Source organism: Patella vulgata, chromosome 5 (genome assembly GCF_932274485.2).
Source record: "Patella vulgata chromosome 5, xgPatVulg1.2, whole genome shotgun sequence".
Classification (NCBI taxonomy): domain Eukaryota; kingdom Metazoa; phylum Mollusca; class Gastropoda; family Patellidae; genus Patella; species Patella vulgata.
In genome coordinates this window covers 7,239,269-7,263,302 of record NC_065883.2, presented here as the reverse complement: position 1 = coordinate 7,263,302, position 24,034 = coordinate 7,239,269, and the positions used below count along the sequence as shown (strand labels likewise).

General features: G+C 35.1%; 1 protein-coding gene across 1 annotated transcript in view; it reads right to left on the bottom strand.

The window, feature by feature from the left end:
• LOC126821628 (FK506-binding protein 5) overlaps positions 1–24,034 on the bottom strand; it is a 68,010-nt gene that overhangs the window by 19,089 nt on the left and 24,887 nt on the right. The gene's annotated exons all lie outside the window — the stretch shown is intronic.

Genomic DNA, 24,034 nt, shown 5'->3' with positions numbered 1-24,034 from the left:
TTTTGTCTCTATTAGAAGCAGAGTTCGTATGTTCCTATAGGTGTACATGTGGTGGACAGACGGTCAAACAGATAAGCAGATGACCGAACCCAATAGTCTCCTGCTTTCCACGATTCAGTCTAAACACCATCTATAAAATTTCACAGCGAAACCTAATATACATCTAAACATCTACATCAAGTTAGAATATTTTGCCTCCATTAGAAGGAGAGTTAGGATGTTCAAAAATGTATGACGAACAAATAGATGACTGAATCCATTTCAATATATAGTCCACTTCTTTAACCAATTCAGTCTAAGCATAATCTTTCAATTTTACAGTGAAACTACGTAAAACATTGCAGAATACAACCATAAGATTCTCTATGGTTAAGGCTTCTTTGTCGGCCCAGCGTGCCAAATTGTTATTGCATATTAGCTGCAGCCCTGCCCCACTATAGTTCTGACGGCCAGGGAAAAGGTGGGGGGGAGGATAATAGAACAAACGTAAGAAGCATTGCCACTATGTTGGCCTCAATCCACTTTAATCCTATTCATGTATCCACCTAAATCAGCAGAAATATTGTCTCCGATCTTTTAATTTTATCACTTGCTCATGTAATCCTCCAGACCTTACATCAAACTTGATACCCCTCCCCCCTCGCTTTACGATCAGACATTACACTACTTTATTGTCACATTACACCATGGGCTATTATATTATATACCACATTACACCATGGGCTATTATATTATATTATACATTACACTACTTTATTGGCACATTACCTCACAAGCTATTATTTTCTATTGTTTTTTTTACTAATTTCCTAACATAAATACTTGATTAATATATATTTTTATAGCTATCATATTAAATCAGTTTATATCACAGTAAATGGAAGAAAATAAATGGAAATAAATAATTTACATTTGATATTTTTGCTAACAATATAGTTTTATTGTTATCATAAAAAATCAAGTCATAAAACAATATGAAAGAAAGAATAGAAATCAGTTATTTTTTATATTTTTGCAGACAATTCTGTATTCTATATAACTATCACAGCAAATCACAAAACAATATATACTGTTAAAAAAAAAAGTAGGGGATATTAAAATGCAAATGCCTATGCAGGTTGTCATATGATAAATAGTCATGGACACTTGACATGCTTTGAGAGTATATTCACAGATGAAGAACTTATTGCCCCAACAGAACCACTGAGTTGCACATGCGACACGCAAAAGCGCCATACACGTGGGAGGGGTTCATTTTTAAATTTCACACTTCAAGGAAGGGTTGATGAATGCCTGAGGATTGGTGGAGCAATTACTCAATATTAAGACAAAAATCAAAAACGTCCATTTTCACTTTTGACAGCTTATCTCTTTGCAAGTGAAATGGGGCCGTCAGATAAGCCGCCCATATGAACTGTTCATGTTCATGTGTAGGCAATTGGCCTGTTATTAACATACACTGGTTACCTCTAATAAAAACAGCAGTGCATTTCCGCAGTTTTTATATTGTTTCTGAGTATATATAGTGTGCACCACTGCGCTGTACAGTCCCGGGTCTGTAGTGACACAGACTTCACTCAAATTTGAAAACAATCAGGAATACAAAGAGAGAGAGAGAGAGAGAGAGAGAGAGAGAGAGATGGGGTTTAACGTCCACTCGACGCAAGCTAGGTCATTTTGGGACTAACACATGGTTCAATTTTATTTCAATAATTTGCATGCGCGTAGGGATCTTTAGCAGTGGGAGGACCTGGAGAAAACCCATGAGGTTGGACAGGTGACCCTACTCCTTATCACGTACAACCAGGGAATCAAAACCACACCAGTTGACTCCATGAAGGACCTAACCTCTACCTATTCTACACAGCCCAATATTACTCGGAAGCACTGGGAGCCCCGTCCCTCCCCCCCCACTCCCTCGAACACACATATAAATACTGTTTGTAAGGGACCTGGTCTGGATCTTGTTCATCATACAAAGTCATGGGTCACCCATTCCTGTCTCTAATAGTTTTGTTTTTTTAACAGAAGAAAATTACAGAATGCTTTTAATTCTTTTACGCAATAATCAAAATAATGGCACATTTTTACATTTGCCATTTGTGTGAATTGATATATTTGTTGTTTTATTACAGAATATATTACCACAATGATATTATTTTTGTGAAACCATGATGCATGTATTTATTGTAATTCATGACGTTCATCAGGTTTCCCCCGAGATAAAATATTGTTTTTGTGAAATGAAGCAGAAATGGTTGCTGTGTATCAAGTTGTTGGTCTTCCAATAAATCAATTGACCGAGATTCTAAGTCTGTATCCTTACAGGCCCAGGACTGTGCAGCAATAGAAACTGCCCTAAAGTATTTTTGAGCTATATAAATTGAGTATTATCATTATTATTGTTATTAGTATTATTGTTATTATTATTATTGTTATTATTGTTATTATTGTTATTATTATTATCATTATTATTGTTATTATTATTATTATAATTTTATGACTTGTAAAGTGACTGACAGACAAGTCCGATAGTCAGTCAATATCAGTCACAATTAGCAACTGGTAAATATCACTGAAAACAGGGTCATCTAAACGCATGGGAATAGAGGCAGTTATTCGAGGGCCTCCATGAGCCTTGGGACCTCATGCTAATCTATATATGCTGTGACTTAATGTTTAACACTGATTTTGCACCAATACAATAAATAGATGTTTAATTTTATCAATCATTTACATTTTGATTCCTATGAGTGATTGTGTTGGTAGGTAGGTGTATTCCTATCGTAAAATCTCCCTGACTGAAAGAGAGAGAGAGAGAAATGGGGTTTAAAGTCCACTCGACAAAAACTAGGTCATTTCGGGACTAACAAATGGTTCAATTTTATTTCAATAATTCGCTTGCTCGTAGGGGTCTTTAGCAGTGGGAGGAAACCGGAGGACCCGGAGAAAACCCACAAGGTTGGACAGGCGACCCTAATCCTTGTCACGTACAACCGGGGATTCGAAACCACGCCAGTTGACTCAATGACAGGCCTTATGATACAGCACGCACGTGCTAACCATTCGGCCATCCCCCCCCCCCTGACTGAAACCAGGAGCCATGATGGAGAGACAACACTATACTCTCTGATGTACTCTATTGTTTAATTTGTGTCAGAGAGAGAGAGAGAGAAGAAAGAAAGAGAGAGAGAGGGAGAGTATAATGTCCACTTGACACAAACTAGGTCATTTTGGGACTAACATATCGTTAGACAGAGAGAGCTGGGGAAAGCAGCGCAGGGAAGAGGGGGGAGGGGAGAGAAGAGGAAAGTGAGCATTAAATAGTAATGTTAATCTAAGCTGAAAAAGAGACATAAACTACGTCATTTCGGGACTAACATATGGTTCAAATTTAATTCAATAATTCGCTTGCCAGTAGGGGTCTTTACCAGTGGGAGGAAACCGGAGGAAACCCACGAGGTTGGACAGCTGACCCTACTCCTTGTCATGTACAACCAGGGAATCCAAACCACGCCTGTTGATTCAATGACAGACCTTATAATACAACAAAACAAGCGGTTGCAATGCAAGATGCACCCACATTTTGCAAGAGATGGACAGGGAACGAGCTAAAAAAATAATGTGATTATCCAGGAAGATATGTTCCAATATGCGTGAATATCAAAAGGGGAACCAAGATCTTCGGGTTATGAACATACATCAAAATCTAAGAAAAATTGTGACCTCTATATTGTGCCCATAAGCTAAAAACGTGATTTTTCGTACAGTCAGGGGCCATAATCCTTGAAGTTTCAATCCGATACATCCCAATATCAAAACCAATCGAGATCTTATGGAAATAAACCTATATTTAAATTTTCGTCAAATTCGGATAAGAATTTGTGACCTGTAGAGTGTCCACAAACAAATTGTGGATGAACAGATAGACTGACGTACGTATGGGCAGACGGATGGACGGACAGGGTCGACGACAATATATGACCACATTTCAATGTGGGCGTATACAAATTATTATTATGTTATCATTTATATAATTTTCCTTTATTCAAAATTAATCTTCTATTTTGATCTAACTGTAATGTGTTACTTTAATTACGGCTGATGAATAATAAATGAACAAGTGGCCTTGGAATTTTGACCAAACAAAAACTATATTTACTCTCCCTAAAAAACACCAAATGTGACACAGTTATTTAGATAATTAATCAATTTAGCAAAGTAAATTGAATTATTGTTCGTTAGTCGTTATTTCGTGATACTATAACTAAAAAGTTGTGTCATAACAAATAAAGCCATTTTATTTTTCATTCACAAATTACTTAAAAATATTAGTTATAGGTACAATCGATTGCGTTTGTTCAAATTCTTCAGTAGATTACTCGGTACTTGTTCATTTTGTGTGATGATAATGTCTGTTTTAGCCCAAGTTAATTTCATTATCCCAGAATTGGAGCACGCTAACGTGGCTAGAACTGAATATGATGGAAAGCTTGGTCAGAGATCGTTAATTAGTTTTCACAAGAAGGGTGGTAACTGATGAAATAGAGTGTTACATCAGATTATTACTAATAACCTGTAGATATATCTCATCTAAATTATTAATCATGTATTATATAGGTCATTGAGTACTTCAAATTCCAAAACTGCTTTGGGTTCTTTTCTGGACCCCGGTTTTCCATCCCATCTGAGTGTCCAAGCACATTTTCCTTGTAACGTGCATCACTGACGGAGGGTCTGAAAAGGACAACTGTCTAGGAGTTCGGATGGAATGAACAACTGAGGTCCCGTGTATACATTGGCGTGCATGTAAAAGATCCGTTTGCAGTTGGAATTTAATATAAGAGTAGGCCATAGTGCCACTGCTTTGGCAAAATTTCCCTCATAGAACACTGTATGGCGTATGCTCGTCTTCATTAGACTAGTCACAGCAGAACAGTAGGCGGTTAAACCCCATTTCATTTTATTTCATTTTTGGGATTACCTGATAATCAGAATATTTATTTTTTATTGTCTTATTTATTACATGGACGTTAATATATAATGGCTACTGATATACTAGGTATATTATAACATGGACGCTGATATCACAATGAATACAAAAAACAGATACATGTCTGCACAACATCATTTTTACTGAAAGTATACATCCCGCTATTAAAAATATTTATGTTAACAATTTGTGTTTAATTTTAACCTAAAAATAGTTGTTCATGACAGATAGATCACAATTGTTAATTATCTTCTATCTGTAAAATGATTTTTCTAGAAGTATGCCTTTGATGATCTGTCTACTTTGATTCCGATGCTATTAAGTGATCTTTTACATTCTAATTTTCATTTTTTATTTTTATAAACAATATTTTATTCACAGAAACCACATTAATAGAACTCTATTCACATGATCAACGGTATCTTAATAGAACTGAACTCGCATTGAGTGTAATTTTATTATTATTTATTATTATTATTACAGCATATTTATAGTGCACTTTACAAAGTGACAATGTAAATCACACATAAACAACAAGATTATGGGCATGTTAACGATTGTATACAGAGTCAGTTAAAAGCCTGATTAAATAAATGTGTTTTAAGTTGTTTTTTAAAAGAATACAGAGATGTACAACATCTTAAACTAAATGGTAGATTATTCCATAAAACAGGTGCTTGATAACTAAAAGAGCGCTGACCATAGGAGACTAGTTGAACAGTTTTAGGCTTTAAAAGTAGTTTATCTGATGTACGTAATGTTCGGCCAGGTGTATAAAGTTCTAAAAGATCTGAGAGGTAAACAGGAGCTAAATTATTTAAACATTTAAAAGTAAGTAATAAAATCTTAAAATCAATTTGATATTTAACAGGTAACCAGTGTAAATTATATAAAACAGGAGTTATGTGGTCACATTTCTTAGTTAAAGTAACAAGTCTAGCCGCAGTATTCTGTACTTTTTGTAATTTATCTATAAGCTTTAAAGGTAAACCAACTAAAAGTGAATTAAAGTTATCTAATCAAGAAGTGACCAGAGAATTAACAAGTGACTTAGTGGCCTCTACAGTTACACATTTATGTATTTTACCTATATTTCTAATATTAAAATAGCACAATTTACAAATATTATTTACTTGAGCTCCCATAAGCATAAAATTATCAAAGATAGCGCCAATATTACGAGCAGAATAAGATGAAAATATATCACAATTACAACAGTACTTTTATGAAGTGTACTTTTATGTAACTTAACTGACATATAGAAGACAACTGACATCAAGTGTCTATATAACTCAAGTGTATCTTTATATAACTCAAGTGTATCTTTATATAACTCAAGTGTATCTTTACATAACTCAAGTGAATCTTTATATAACTCAAGTGTATTTTCATTTAACTCAAGTGTTTCTTTATATAACTCAAGTGTATCTTTATATAACTCAAGTGTATCTTTATATAACTTGATTAAGTGAATCTTTATATAACTCAAATGTATCTTTATATAACTCAAGTGTATCTTTATATAACTCAAGGGTATCTTTATATAACTCAAGGGTATCTTTATATAACTCAAGTGAATCTTTATATAACTCAAGTGTATCTTTATATAACTCAAGTGAATCTTTATATAACTCAAGTGTATTTTCATTTAACTCAAGTGTTTCTTTATATAACTTGATTAAGTGTATCTTTATATAACTCAAGTATATCTTTATATAACTCAAGTATATCTTTATATAACTCAAGTGTATCTTTATATAACTCAAGTGAATCTTTATATAACTCAAGTGTAGCGTTAAAAATTAGAAAATGTAAAGGCAATTTCCGTAAGCATCGATCATCATTATTAGATAAACAGCATAGTCTCGATTATCCATTTAATCGTTAAATCGTGAAGGAAAGTTATGCAGTAAATCGGCTCATAATCCACTAAAGATCGCAGGCTAGCAATGCCATCTAGAGTTGATTATGGTCTGGATAAGTTATTTAATCTCTAATTAATAATTCAGATAACATATCAGACCTAAAGAAAGACCTGAAATAGTCAGATTTAGCTCTTGCATAATGTATGTTTAAGTGTGTATCTTTATGTAACTGATTCTGTGTATTTAGAGCATATGCATCTATTAAACTCTATTTGTTGAATCAATTTTATTTGGTTCATGTCAGTGTTATATTTAACTGAAATATCAAACTACTATGATATTATTATTATTTCATATATATGTTGTGTATTTGACACCTAACTGTATGATTATATAGGTATGGAATGTATCAATGTAAATATTTAAAGTATTAGAATGGAATGTTGATCTGTAATAGTATATAATGATTTGATGATATTATTATATATGTCATATATCAACATACACTCATATGTATACTATTTCATCAACAATTTAACAATTTACTATATACAAATACCCTGAGAGAGAGAGAGAGAGAGAGAGAGAGAGGGAGTATATTACCAGAGAGAGAGAGAAAGGGAGAGAGTGGGATTAACATTAACACCCTTTCAAGCTAACCAGATTATGATGTGCAGGATTCAGGGATGGGAGAAAACTTGACTACCCACCCAAAAAACACACAAGCACCCCCCGGAATAAAATTGAGGCGCTGTCAGCTTAGCAGCCAAAACGGGGTCATGGGGTGAGGTTATGATCACAGGGACAATTCTTAAGACTAATCAACAGTATTTGCTTGAAAGGTTAGGCGAAATGAAATGAAATGGGGTTTAACGTCCTACTGTTCTGCTCCTAGCCTGGGCAAATGAAGACGGGCATACGCCATACAGTGTGCTATGAGGGAAATTTTGCCCGGACAGCGGCACTACGGCCTACTCTTATATCGAATTCCAACTGCCAAGGGATCTTTTACGTGCACGCCAATGTGTACACGGGACCTCAGATTTTCGTCCCATCCGAACGACTAGACAGCTTTCCTTGTCAGCCCCTCCGTCCTCCATCACTGACAAGGGAGAAAGGTTAGGCAGGCAACCAGGTGTTGAACCCATGAAATGCATGCTTAAATGGTGTAATGATCTAAAACTAGGTATTGTATCAGATTAAACTATTCACCCACCCAGATGACCTTAGCAAGGACACTGAAAACTCCATGTCATCGGGGTTGGATGGCGCGCTGTATCATAAGGTCTGTCATTGAGTCAACTGGCGTGGTTTCGATTCCCAGCTTGTACATGACAAGGAGTAGGGTCGCCTGTCCAACCTCGTGGGGTTTCTCTGGGTCCTCCGGTTCCCTTCCACTGCAAAAGACCCCTACATGCAAGCGAATTATTGAAAAAAAATTAAACCATATTAGTCCCGAAATTACCTAGTTTGTGTCGAGTCTCTCTCTCTCTCTCATAATTCAATTCCGGATCTCTCAGACACAGTTCATCCAGTGCTTGTTATTTTGGTCCGACTCAGTCCTTCACTCCTTTGCTTATTGATAGTTTTTACTTAGTTATTTTCAGGATTGCCAGAAGAAAACAGTCGATCGAAAATAAAGAATCTATTTTCATTTTCATGGTAGACTTAATCACTTTAAGGTATGACAGCAATTTATGATCGGTGGAATAATATCCGCATGTTTTCATGACAATCTGTGCTGATAAAAAAACATTCCTAATCATCTTTACATCCTTTTAAACAACGCAAATAGATACTCCAACAGGTTGAATAGTTTTTGCGACATTCAAGTCATGTGTCAAACAAGGAGGATGAAATTAGATTTTTTAATACCTTGGGGTATTTCCTTGCGATTAAAATGTTTAGAGAGGGATTTGGAGTCAACTGTGGATCGATAGATTATTTTGAATATGTTGTTAGTGCAAACATATCATAAAATCACACCGGTATCTTTAAGGTATGGTATATTTTCATACATTAATGATGTCTAGGGATAAAAAACAGACCTAATTACCGATACACCCTTTTAAAGAGAAAGAGAGAGAAATGGGTTTAACATCCACTCGAAACAAACTAGGTCATTTCGGGACTAACATATGGTTTCAATAATTCACTTGCTCGTAGGGGTCTTTAGCAGTGGGAGGAAACCAGAGGAAACAGAGAAAACCCATGAGGTTGGACAGGCGACCCTACTCCTAGTCACGTACAACCGGGAATTCCAAACCACGCCAGTCGACTCAATGATACAACCTTTTAAAACAACCCAAAACTTCATGTATGAAGAAAAGATAAAGATATAAAATTATCTAGCATGTTAACATCGGAAATACAAATATTGGCCTGGAGTCATATTTGTTATTTATAGAGTAAAATATGTAGTTCTTGTAACAGATATAACCGCTATAATAAGCTAGATAAAAAAACCAACAGGAAGTAGAACTATCTGATTTCATCAGTCTGATTCCGATATCAAACATCATATAAACATTCACAGCAATAGGTGGTCGTATAGATATGAAAATATACTAATAAACTAAGGCTAGCAAATGGTAAATATGTTTATCTGTTCTATCCATTCAAATGATATCATCTAGGCACTGATGTAGTGGCATTTTTCATCCCATCTGGACAACTTGGCACAGATAATAAATAATAAACTATGGCTGGCAAATGGTAAATATATTTATCTGTTACATCTATTGATATGATTCTCACCATGGCAAGTATGTAGATAATATCAAACGACTAATAGTGTTTTTTTGTTCCATCCAGACAACTTGTCACTTTTATAAACATAACATTCACAGCAATAGGTGGTCTTATAGATAAAAAATAAAATACACAAATAAACTATGGCTGGCAAATGGTGAATATATTTCACCAAACCACTGATGTAGATAATAGCACCCCATGAGACGAGACATTTTTTGTTCCATCTGAAGGATTAGACATTTTTCATTGCCAGGCCTCTGTTCTACAACACTGACAAGGTGAAACCTTTGCATATAATATTCCAAATACTTCATAAATATATTAACCTGATATTTCTTTGAAAAAGAAAAAAATCTAAACTTAGTGGACTGTTGTTCTCGTGGGCTTTAGTTTCACGTTCTGGGCACAGAATCTTTTTTCACACGACGCAAGTACCGTAGATATTTTATTAAAGAATTAAAATTATTTGGATTGGCCTTAAAAATTGTTCTGGAAGAGACCACTTTGTACATCATTATTTTGGCATCATATTAGACTTTTACATTTGTCAATTAACTTCATTCCACGATAATAAATGTTAATTCACCGACACCAGTGAGAACTATTTATTATTCATAAATTCATGTATAATGTTAGTCCCACTGAGCATTCTCGAATATTCTATTCTTTCTATGGTATTCATGAATAAGAGTTTGTTAATTATTACACTTGAATGAGAAGCGATGTTTTGTGGGAATTTTAATGGATTATAATTATAGTGTTTCATGGCAAGATACAAAATACTGGAGGCCTGCTTGGCGTCGGCAACCACTACCATTACATTATTGATGACTCAAATAAAACATACCGTTACACGAGATAAAAAATTACCGACGACATTGTTAATGCTAACACTATTTTTCATTTGTATTCAACTTTGGTTCTCATAATACAGCACTCAATTACATGAGAGGCCCCAGAGAAAAATAGGGGGGGGGGGGTAGGGGGGTGGTAGGGGGATTTAACATCCACTCAATTAAAGAGGAGACACCCTATAGGTATGTTATAGAGAGACACAGAGAGAAATGGGGTTTAACAGCCACTCAATGAAAGAGGAGACACCCTATAGGTATGTTATAGAGAGACACAGAGAGAAATGGGGTTTAACATCCACTCAATTAAAGAGGAGACACCCTATAGGTATGTTATAGAGAGACACAGAGAGAAATGGGGTTTAACAGCCACTCAATGAAAGAGGAGACACCCTATAGGTATGTTATAGAGAGACACAGAGAGAAATGGGGTTTAACAGCCACTCAATGAAAGAGGAGACACCCTATAGGTATGTTATAGAGAGACACAGAGAGAAATGGGGTTTAACAGCCACTCAATGAAAGAGGAGACACCCTAGGTATATTATAGAGAGAGAGAGAGAGAGAGAGAGAGAGAGAGAGAAATGAGGTTTAATGTCCACTCGACACAAACTAGGTCATTTCGGGACTAACATATGGTTTAATTTTATTTCAATAATTCGCTTGCGCGTAGGGGTCTTTCACGGTGGGAGGAAACCAGAGGGCCTGGAGAAAACCCACGAGGTTGGACAGGCGACCCTACACCTTATCACAAAGAACCAGGGACTCGAAACCATGCCAGTTGACTCAATGATAGACACAGAGAGTAACAGGATTTAACGCCAAGGTGTACACACGACCTCAGTTTTTTGCCCCATCCGAACAACAAGATGCTATCCCTCACCAAGTCCTCCGTCCCATAACAAAATATGGGACTACTCTTATTATACTTGTTGTTGTAAACATCATACACCCACATTCCATCTGCTTCTTATTGACCTTATTTTTTAATACTTTTTATAAAATGATGCCAAGATAAATTTGGCATGTGGAAGGTTTTTTTTTTATGATAAATGAAATATTTGGCATGTGCATTACACATCACTATTATCTTGACATTATCACGGCAACAGGTAGTTTATCTCCTGGTGCGAAATGTTCAAACGATATTCTGATAATAAAAACTTGAGATAATATCATTATAATATTGGTTAAAGTATGTTAAAACATCTCTGAGATCTAATATTAAAAACTTCACACAGTGCACAGTCATTCGGATGGAACAAAAAAAGTCTGGCAATGTCATGGAAAAATTAATGCTAAAGTATGCTAAAAACATCAAAAATAAATGATTTTAAAAATTTTCCAGTAATTGATAGTTGCATTTAGTCATTCGGATGAGACAAAAAACATCTCAGATATCTAATATTAAAAACTTCATACATTGCACAGTCATTCGGATGGAACAAAAAAAAGTCTGGTAATGTCATGGTAATAGTAATGGTAAAGTATGCTAAAAACATCAAAAATATCTGATTTTAAAATTTTTCCAGTATCTGAGATTTGTATTTAGTCATTTGGATGAGACAAAAAATGTCTCAGATATCTAATATTAAAAACTTCATACATTGCAAACAGTCATTTGGATGGAACCAAAAAAGTCAGGTAATGTCATGGTAATAGTAATGGTAAAGTATGCTAAAAATATCTGATTTTAAAATTTTTCCAGTATCTGAGATTTGCATTTAATCATTTGGATGAGACAAAAAATGTCTCAGATATCTAATATTAAAAATTTCATACATTGCAAACAGTCATTTGGATGGAACAAAAAAAAGTCTGGTAATGTCAGGGTGATATAGTAAGGGTAAAGTATGCTAAAAACATCAAATATCTGATTTTTAAAATCTTCACATTTATATCTGATAGTTGCATATAGTCATTCGGATGAGACAAAAAACATCTCAGATATCTATTATTAAAAACTTCATGGAACAAAAAAAGTCTGATAATGTCACGGTAATAGTAAGGGTAAAATATGTTAAAAACATCAAATATCTGATTTTAAAATCTTCACATTTATATCCGACAGTTGCATATTGTCATTCGGATGGGACAAAAAAATTCTGGTAATATCAAAGGTAACTTATGTTGAAACACATCAGCGATCTAATTCTATTAGATTCAGTCGTTTAATAAACTGATATTAATCACTTCAAACGGAGTGCAAATAGTCCTTCGGATGGGACAAAAAACTTGAGGTAATGTCATCATAATATTGATAATAATATCGGTGGTAAACCACTTGAGCTGTTTGGTTCTATATGATTAGGTTGTTTAATAAACTGATATCAAACACTTCACATGGTTACATCTGAGAAGTGCAAATAGTCCTTCGGATGGGATAAAAAATTTGAGATAATATCATCATAATATTGGTAAGAATATCAATAGTAAAACACTCAAGCTGTCTGGTTCTTTACGATTAAGTTGTTTAATAAACTGATATCAAACACTTCATACAGTTATATAAGAATAGTGCAAATAGTCCTTCAGATGGGACATAAACTTGAGGTAATGTCATCATAATATTGGTAAGAATATTAATGGTAAAACACTTAAGCTGTCTGGTTCTATACGAATAAGTTGTTTAATAAACTGATATTAAACACTTCATTCGTTTGTATCTCAGGGGTGCAAATAGTCATTCGGATGGGACAAAAAAAAACCCAGTACTTATTGCTGTACACTTAAAGGACAATATTGGTGTCAGTCATTTTAACATATGTGATAGAATTAATTAAACACGTTCCAAATATTAATATAACACAGAGATCATTGCTACGATAGCTGAGTAATACAGGTTTCCTGAGTGGGAAGTGACGAACGCCAAAGGAAAAGGAAAACACGAGTCATACCTCTATTTAACTGACTGATGTGACGAGTGATTGGTTATGTGAGACTGTGAGAGGATATCTGACAATTCATAAAAATAATTGACTGCTACTAGATAAGAGAACACAAAGAAAAACAGAAAAAGTCCATGCATTACCATGTTTTCATAAGGTATAGAATGAATATAAACAAGGGAATGTACGGACTATTTCTATTTTTCTCGTGTTTAACCAGCTCTATCACATATGTGATAATGATTGGCACTAATATTGTCCTTTAACAGAATCTTTGACAAGACAGATAAATAGTAGGAAGAATGTTTTAACCCTCTAACTTTTCTACACTAATAATAAAATTGAAAATAAAATGAAATCGGGTTTAACGTCCTACTGTTCTGCGCCAACTGGGCTAATGAAGACGGACATACAACATACAGTGTGCTATGAGGGAAATTTTGCATGGGCAGCGGCACTATAGCCTACTCTTATATCGAATTCCAACTGCCAAGGGATCTTTTACGTGCATGCCAATGTAGCCTATACACAGGATCTTGGTTTTTCGTCCTATCCGAACGACTAGACAGCTGTCCTTGTCAGGCCCTCCATCCTGCACCACTGACAAAGGGAAACCACTTATTTATATATATACATTCACAGATATTGTTAATTACTGTACGTATGCATGATGGTTGTATAACAAAAACGATATGAACGAAGTTTTTGATACACAAGTTACGATGATGACCTGTCTTCCCCTATTTTTGTTCCTTGAAGATATCAGTAATCTTACGCCCCCCGCCCTCTCAAAAAATACATAAAGTTCTATAATTAACTTAATCAAATGTTTATGATTTATGAATAAGAAGAAATGAAATGAGGTTTAACGTCCTACTATTCTGCTCCGAACTGGGCTAACGAAGACGGGCATACGCCATACAGTGTGCTATAAGGGAAATTTTGCCCGGACAGTGGCACTACGCCCTACTCTTATATCGAATTCCAACTGTCAACTGATCTTTTACATGCATGGGGACCTCGGGTTTTTTCGGCCAATCCAAACGACTAGACAGTTGTCCTTGTATGAATAAGAAGAAACCAGTAGGACATCAATAAGAACCTATGCCGGTTACAGTTATATAACAATAAAAACGATATGAAAGAAGTTTTTGATGCACAAGTTACGATAATTACCTGTCATTCCCTATTTTGTTTTGTTCCTTGAAGATATCACTGACCTTATGGCGCGCCGTTTCAAGAAATCAAATATAATATCCTGTATCCTACAAAAAATTTGCATTCTGAAATTTTAATCTTAAGATGCTAGTAATTCTCATTAAATAAAGAAAAGATTACAACATTTTCTTGTCAATTCTATCAAAGAAAAAATTCCTTACTTGATTAATATCTATCTTAGAAATATCAAAGTGCAATGACTTTTCAAATTTTCATGTTTAGAATAATTAATAAGTTTTTTACAAAAGCTGAATAAGTCAGTTGCGTATTTTTGATTGATGTGTTGATAGATGATGATAGATTTTACCTGGTGTCGTCATTGTTACTTACACTGACTGACGTATCGCGTAATTGAGTATCGAACAATCATTTGATCGTGTGATGACAGGTAATAAGCGTAACCTTTGCACTGAAAAGTTCTTTCATATCGTTTTTTTTATTATTATACAACATCATGCAGTATAACGCATGACGTGCAATAGGTAATATAATTAACAATAACAGCTAGTCAATATCATATATATATATATATTTCAGAGAGAGAGAGAGAGAGAGAGAGAGAGAGATGGGGTTTAAAGTCCACTCGACACAAACTAGGTCATTTTGTTACTAACATATGGTTTATTTTTATTTAAATGATTCGCTTGTGCGTAGGGGTCTTTAGAAGTGGGAGGAAGCAGGAGGACCCAGAGAAAACCCACGAGGTCGGACAGGCGACCCTACTCTTTATCATGTACAAGCGGGAAATCGAAACCACGCCAGTTGACTCAATGACAGGCTTTATGATACAAAGCGTGCATGCTAACCAGACCATCCAAACCCCCAGAGAGAGAGAGAAAGAGAGGCAGAGAAAGAGGGGGAGAGGGAGAGGGAGAGAAAGAGAGGGAGAGAAAGAGAGGGAGAGAAAGAGAGGCAGAGAAAGAGAGGGAGAGGGAGAGAAAGAGAGGCAGAGAAAGAGAGGGAGAGGGAGAGGGAGAGAAAGAGGGGGGAGGGAGAGGGGGAGAAAGAGAGGCAGAGAAAGAGGGGGAGGGGGAGAGGGAGAGGGAGAGAAAGAGAGGGAGAGAAAGAGGGGGAGGGGGAGAGGGAGAGAAAGAGAGGGAGAGGGAGAGAAAGAGGGGGAGGGGGAGAGGGAGAGGGGAGAAAGAGAGGGAGAGAAAGAGGGGGAGGGGAGAGGGAGAGAAAGAGAGGGAGAGAAAGAGAGGGAGAGAAAGAGAGGGAGAGGGAGAGAAAGAGGGGGAGAGGGAGAGGGAGAGAAAGAGAGGCAGAGAAAGAGGGGCAGAGAAAGAGGGGGAGAGGGAGAGAAAGAGGGGCAGAGAAAGAGGGGCAGAGGGAGAGGGAGAGAAAGAGGGGCAGAGAAAGAGGGGCAGAGGGAGAGGGAGAGAAAGAGAGGCAGAGAAAGAGGGGCAGAGAAAGAGAGGGAGAGAAAGAGAGGCAGAGAAAGAGAGGGAGAGGGAGAGAAAGAGAGGCAGAGAAAGAGGGAGAGAGGGAGAGAAAGAGAAAGAGAGGGAGAAGTGAAACCAAGCACTACATCACATGACTTCTAATACTAATGTAATTAAATAACAATGGATATGTATTTTAAAGTGACATAGGAAAATGTGTTTTAACATCCACTCCAAACAAACTAGGTCATTTTGGGACTAACATATGGTACAGTTTTATTTCAATAATTCGTTGCGTGTAGGGGTCTTTATTAAAGTGAGAAAACCAGGCCACCTAGAGGAAACTCACGGGGCGGGGCAGGCCTCCCTACTCCTTGTCACAAACAAACATTTGATGGAAACCAGGTCACCACATGACTCAATGACAAAGTCTACATCCAGTATCAGCTATCAGACATATCTGTAAATACCTCAACACTGTGAAGATGTTATCAATGTGACTTGTTGATCTTGTCTTAATTCATCCATATTGAATCTGTGAGTTTTATTTACAGCTAAAACCAATGTTTATTGGATTTTCACTTGTTTTTTCTTTGTTCACGGCAAACAAAATCATTTGTATTGGATACTTGGGAACAGGGACAGAAATGTCACAGAGATTTTTTTGACCTTCACTGTTAAATATTCATTTACTCAACTATTTTAATTTTATGTTTTATTTGTAAAATATCATTGATATTCATCGCCTCAACATTTTCATTTTTAAATTTTATTCGTGAAATGTCATTGATAGATTACCTTTATTTCTTTCATTTAAGAAATAAATCATATATGAGCAGCGTAAGACTAAAATGAAAAATGAAATGAAATGGGGTTTAACGTCTTACTGTTCCTAAACTGGGCTAATGAAGACGGGCATATGCCATACAGTGTGCTATGAGAGAAATTTTGCCCGGGCAGCGGCGCTAAGGCCTACTCTTATATCAAATTCCAACTGCCAAGGGACTTTACGTGCACGCCAATTTGTACACTAGACAGCTGTCCTTGTCAGGCCCTCAGTCCTGCATCACTGACAAGGGGAAACCAAGCCGGAATATCTGGATGAACTTTGTCGGCTAATGCAGGGATCAAACACCTGACCTCCAGGCTAGCGAGCCAGCATCTTACCCACTTAGCCACGTGATCCCCGCAAGACTAAAAGATGCATTGTAACTGCTGTTTCAAATGACATGGGCTTCAACATCCTACTTTACAGAGAGAGAGAGAGAGAGAGAGAGAGAGAAAGAGAGATGGTGTTTAATGTACACTTGACACAAACTAGGTCATTTTGGGACTAACACATGGTTCAATTTTATTTCAATAATTCGCTTGCACGTAGGGTCTTTAGCTGTTGGAGAAAACCGACGGACCTGGGGGTTGGACAGGCAATCCTACTCCTTGTCACGTACAACCAGATGACCTATACCCATCTTCATTAGCCTGTTGTAGGAGCAGAATGGTAGGACATTAATCCCAATTTCATTTCATTTCGAATACGGTTTCCTTTCATTTCATTGAGTTCACCCCTTTTTTGGTCATAAATATTTCCTGTCTGTTTCCTTGTGAAATTTTAATTAAACAAATATCTGATAAACTTAATTAGGAAACACCAATCCCTACACACAATTTACTTCCTGATTTTTTCAATTCATTTTAACGGAAAAGAATAATAAATGTATGTTTTAATGTTTCCCAGAAACCTTATAAAGTCTGTCATTATTTGATGAAGAACGGCATCAACTCGATGGAAGTCTATTAATATTAGACATTCCATGAAAACATATATATTACACTCCCAACACTCCTAGGTTCGCATTCTTTTACAATGAATATATAAAATAAATATGCTTCAGAACAATCTAGAATTTCATTATTTATGTATTTTAAAGAAGTGTTTTGTGAGTTTTAGACAAAAAAGCTTGAACGTTTTTGCTATAATATTTCAAAAATAGATAATGAAAAATGATTATTTTGAAATTTCATTCAAATTACTTAAATCTAAGCAGAGTTGCCAGTGTTGGAAGGTTGGACAAGATCAAACGTAGATTGCTCATTATTGTAGCAACGGTACTTGACACTTGAGTCTAATTAAGTCTAGACTATCCATTTTATTGTAAAATATTTAAATCTTGTGAGTGTTCTAATCCATTTGAATCTTGGCCATTCGATGATACTTGTAAATTTGACACCCATTATCAAACTAATTAAGTACAAATTTTGGGTGATTTTAAATGATTTTTATGAATTTTTAAACAAATATCTGATATCAACAGAATGTAAAATAAAGCTAAATACACAAGATTAATGATAACCAGGTTACAGTGTAATGTTCTACTGTTCTGTACCAACTGGGCTAATGAAGACGGGCATACTCCAAACATTGTGCTATGAGGGAAATTTTGCCCGGACAGCGGCACTACGGCCTACTCTTATTTCAGTTTTCCATCCAATTCAAAGGACTATATGTTGTCCGTTTACGGGCACGCAAATATGTACATGTGTCCTCGGTTTTTCATCTCATCCGAAGGACTATACATTGTCCCTTGCCTGGGTATGTAAAAGATAATCAGACTTTAAATTTGTTCTGTTCCATTAAAAGTCAAAATTTTAAAAATTCCGTCCGGCCAGGTCATTTATTTATACATGTTGATATTGATTTAATTTTAAATGTTTAGATCGAAGGAAGCCACTAGTGTCATAATGACCTCAGACCCATACAGAAATCAAATCTCCTTCAGTTTAGTGGGAGCTGGATGGCTGAATGCTTATCGTGTGCACGCTGTATCATAAGGTCTGTCGTAAAGTCAACTGGCGTGGTAGGGTCGCCTGGCCAACCTCATGGGTTTTCTCCGGGTCCTCCGGTTTCCTCCCACTGCTAAATACCCCTGCGCGCAAGCAAATTATTGAAATAAAATTAAACCATATGTTAGTCCCGAAATGACCTAGTTTGAGTCGAGTGGACGTTAAACCCCATCTCTCTCTCTCTCTCTCTCTCTCTCCCTCTTAACATTCAGCACGCCCACACATCTCTTTATACTTCACTATAATGTCATCTGAACATATGTTAATTGTGAAATTTGTTTATTTTTTTTTCTAATGTCTGATACTTCCACCCTGATGTCTTTGCCAGAAAAATGTCTTGTATAAAATATGGTAATGACAAGACTAAAATGACATTCCTGCTGCTGTATTCTGTTTAATTTAGATATAATTTGGCCTGCGAGTGCTTGTTAGGAGCGTATGCCATATAATCACTCCATTACTTTGAGTGGAATTCATCATTTGACATTTTCACAGAATATATAGTCAAATTAGGAGAGAGAGAGAGAGAGAGAGAGAGAGAGGAGGTTCAACTCCACTCACACAAACTAGAGGGGGTTTAACATCCATTTGACACCAGTTAAGTCATTTTGGGACTAACAAATGGTTCAGTTTTATTCAATAAAGAGAGAGAGAAATGGGTTTTAATGTCCACTTGACACAAACCAGGTAATCTAGGGACTAACATATAGTTTAATTTAAATTCCAATAATTTGCTTGCATGTTGAGAGGTCTTTAGCAGTGGGAGGGACCCGGAGAGAGAGAGATGAGGGAGAGAGAGAGAGAGAGGCGGGTTTAATGTCCATTCGACACAAATTAAGTAATTTTGGGACTAACACACGGTTCAATTTTATTTCAATAATACGCTTGCGCGTAGGGGGTCTTTAGCAGTGGGAGGAAAATGGAGTTAAGAGTTTAATAAAGAGTTGGCCATTCTGGCTATGATAATTCAAAAATAGATGATGAAAAAAGAAAATATTGAAAATTTCTTTCAAATTACTTCATTCTCAGCCAAGTTATCATTGTTTGTAGTTTTGACAAGATGCGTGCATAGTAGTTACCAGGGAACTGGTATAATCGGAACTTAGCCTCGCTTTCCGATTTTTAAATCGTTTTAATCTAGTTAAAATCTTGAGTATCCGATGTCACCGAGAGTCGATTATGGACTTGTTTTGTTAATAAATGTCTTATTAATAGTTTAGATAACATTTCAGGCCTAAAGAAAGACCTGCAATAGGCAGATTTAGCTCTTGCATAATGTATGTTTAATGTTAACTGTTCTGTAGCAACAAGGCCAATATGGAGACTCTTTAACTCTTATATGCAATATTGTGTGCTATGTGGGAAATTTTTCTCATGATAGTGGCCCTATATTGCTCAAGTCTTTTGGATGGGACAAAAAAACGAGGTAAAAGATCCAGGCAATTAATAATTCCAGTATTCAATAAACATATTCTTTAAAATCATAAAATAATACCATGATATATTTGATTAAAATACAGATCTATATTTCGTTGCGTTTTTTTTTATATTGTCGTTGGCCTACACTACATGAAGATCTGACAGGTTGTATTAGAAGGTTGCGTCAGGGGTCGAATGAGCGACTTTTGACCCTATGACATAAGACATTGATCAATCAGACTTGACGTTTCTAGAGGTTTACCCACAGTTCCATGCAGAGCACGCCAAGAACTTGCCGTAACTGACCGTTTCATTTGCTAATCCCTCACATCAACCAGAATTCACATAATATATAACAACTCTTCCAGATCCTATTGTAGTAAAGACAGGTAAAATGATAACAACTCTTCCAGATCCTATTGTAGTAAAGACAGGTAAAATGATAACAACTCTTCCAGATCCTATTGTAGTAAAGACAGGTAAAATGATAACAACTCTTCCAGATCCTATTGTAGTAAAGACAGGTAAAATGATAACAACTCTTCCAGATCCTATTGTAGTAAAGACAGGTAAAATGATAACAACTCTTCCAGATCCTATTGTAGAAAAGACAGGTAAAATGATAACAACTCTTCCAGATCCTATTGTAGTAAAGAAAGGTAAAATGATAACAACTCTTCCAGATCCTATTGTAGTAAAGACAGGTAAAATGATAACAACTCTTCCAGATCCTATTGTAGTAAAGACAGGTAAAATGATAACAACTCTTCCAGATCCTATTGTAGTAAAGACAGGTAAAATGAAATTTTGAACTATAAAAAATACAACAAAATAGGATCTGTGTTTTATTCAGATTGTATCATGATAGAACACTTTGTCAACTGGTTCCATTTTAATTCAGAAATTGCAGATGATTTTAACAATAATACAAAAGAATGTGATAATAGTTTTTAACAGTTGATCTTTAATTAATGCAAGTGCTGCCAACTTGAATGATTCAATAATGCATATAATGAACGATGATTAATGTATACAAGATGTTGCAATACTCGTATATGAAATGTACGAAAATAGACATTAAATACCATTTGCTATGTAAGGCCTAATATATACCTTACTAGCATTATTAATATAATTTAATATACTTTTAGAAACCTCTGTAAACCTTATTCTATGTTAGTTGATGTTTATTATTGTATTGTAATTTGTATTGAATGCTTTACCATACTCGTGTATACCATGCAGTTGTGTAATAAAGCATTATTATTATTATTATAGAAGTGGGTGGCTTGACAAAAGCTACAAAATATAAATATTTGATATTTATTAGCATCAATAACCAATTTAACAAAACCTGATATTTTATTTTACTGTTTTTCAATCACAGTAATGGAGCCATTTTTTTTTTTTTTACTTGGAGCAATAAGTGGGTGGAGGCATAGTTTAATGCGTGTGTTTTAGACCATAAAATGTTTGTCATAGTTAGATCTAAATATTAAGACCATCTGCAGATTTTGTCAAGGTCAATAGATGTGTAAACGGGTCTGGTGCTAACACTAACTCTAGCCCACAATCCTTGGCAAAAATCACATGTCTTAACTTAATTCTGTTTACATCTCGTGACTGCGAAATCTGCAGGTGGCCTTAAAATTTAGCTCTGACTGTTCGGTCATAGATACAAGTAATGTGGTTTCCATCCCAGGCTTGTAAGTTACAAAGAGTAAGGTTGCTTGCCTAAGTCGTGGGTTTTTGAAAAGAATACAGGTCCACAGTCTATCCAAATAAATTGATTTTGCTGTTTCGATACCAAATTAATTAATTTCTTTTTTTTAAAATTATATAAAAATTATCCAGTATTTTTTTTTAAAAATCCTATAAAAAAAAAATGTCTACTGTCACTTTTATAATGAAACTCATTTTTAATCTTTTTTAAAAAGAAAATAAACCTTGTAAAATACACATTAATTATACTTAATTAATTCTTTTCTTTTTTTAAAAATCATATAAAAATTATCCAGTATTCATTTTTTAAAATCCTATAAAAAATGTCTACCGACAGTTTTATAATGAAACTCATTTCTTTTTAAAAAGAAAATAGATCTTGTAAATTATACATTTAATGTAAAATAACTTTTCTAATTCTTATGTCATGTCTACCATGTTTTTTTTAAATAAATTATATTCACTATTTAATGATAGTTTAAGACCATACACAATGGTCCATAAATTATTTAATTCTACCTTATAGCCGTCGCCTGTCTAACCTCGTGGGTTTTCTCCGGGTCCTCCCAGTTCCTCCCACGTGCAAGCGAATTATAGAAATAAAATTTAACTATATGTTAGTCTCGAAAGACCCCTAAGCGCAAGTGAATTATAGAAATAAAATTGAACCATATGTTAGTCTCGAAATAACCTTGTTTGTGTCAAGTGGACGTTAAAACCCTATACACAATGGTCCATAAATTAATCATTTCTACCTTATAGCCGTCGCCTGTCAAATCTTGTGGGTTTTCTCCGGGTCCTCCTGTTTCACCCTACTGCTAAAGACCCCCATGTGCAAGCGAATTACAGAAATAAAATTGAACCATGTTAGTCCCAAAATGACCTAGTTTGTGTCAAGTGGATGTTACCCACCTCTCTCTCTCTCTCTCTCTCTCTCTCTCTCTCTCTCTCATTTGAAGTTTACATTTACATATAACACGTTTAATTTGAAAACCCTTTTTAAACAGAAATAAATCTTGTAAATTACCTCTCCATGAATACCCTTTTTTAAATACTTTTCTTTTGTTAAATCATATAAAAATGATCTGCATACACTTTTAATATGAAACCCCTGTTTTCAAAATAAAAAAAAATTAAATCTTGCAAATATATCTTGATCTAAAATAACTTACTGTTCAAATATAATCCATTTGACATGACTGATTATCCAGTAGAGGTCTCACTCCTTCACGACTAACACATTAAACACAAACCACTACTTCCTGTTGAATCACACGTAAAAGACGAAAACAAAAAAAAAATCTAACTTTACCAATAAAGTTTTAGCTCACTATTGACACGTATAAAAAAAACAATTTGTCTGATTGACAAGTCGGAAAACGAGTCATCACAGCTTGGTGTATTTTGTCTTTTCTCTAACAACTATCCAATAGTGTTCATTCTAATTCTTCTGTTGAAAGAGAAAATCAAAGTTCAAGTCAATTGTTGTTCCTTAAAAATATCTAACCCACAAATTAATCCAAATTTTGTAAGAAAATTCGAAAATTTATTTATCCAATTTGATCTTGTTTCTATATTTTTAGTTGTATCATCAAATGGAAAAAATATTCACAACTATTTACAATCCATAAGTCACAATATGGATCCCTTTTGGAATAATTTATGACGAAAATAACAAAAGTTGTTCCATTAGAACAAGCACCTGTTATATATATCCAACAAGAACCTAAGACTATATAAACCCAGTCATTATGAATGATGGCACAAGTAGGAATTCCTCTGCTACTATATAAATTATCACCAAATTTATCTCTTTACAAGAACTTTACAAGATAGAATATACACACACATAAAAAGCTGTATATCCTGGGTAAGAAATATGTTGGCTTGATGTCGAAACTGGTATATATCAACACAACACGTCTTTTACTACCAGGCTAACAGTTGGTTATTATGGGATGTAATAGATCTTGGCTTTGACTCAGTGCTGATGCTGGCTAATGTTGTGTAGTGTATTAAACTTAATAGATCATAGTGTAATATACGGTCATTTAAAGAGACAACACACCAATATAAGTCACCAATATTATATTATAGCCAT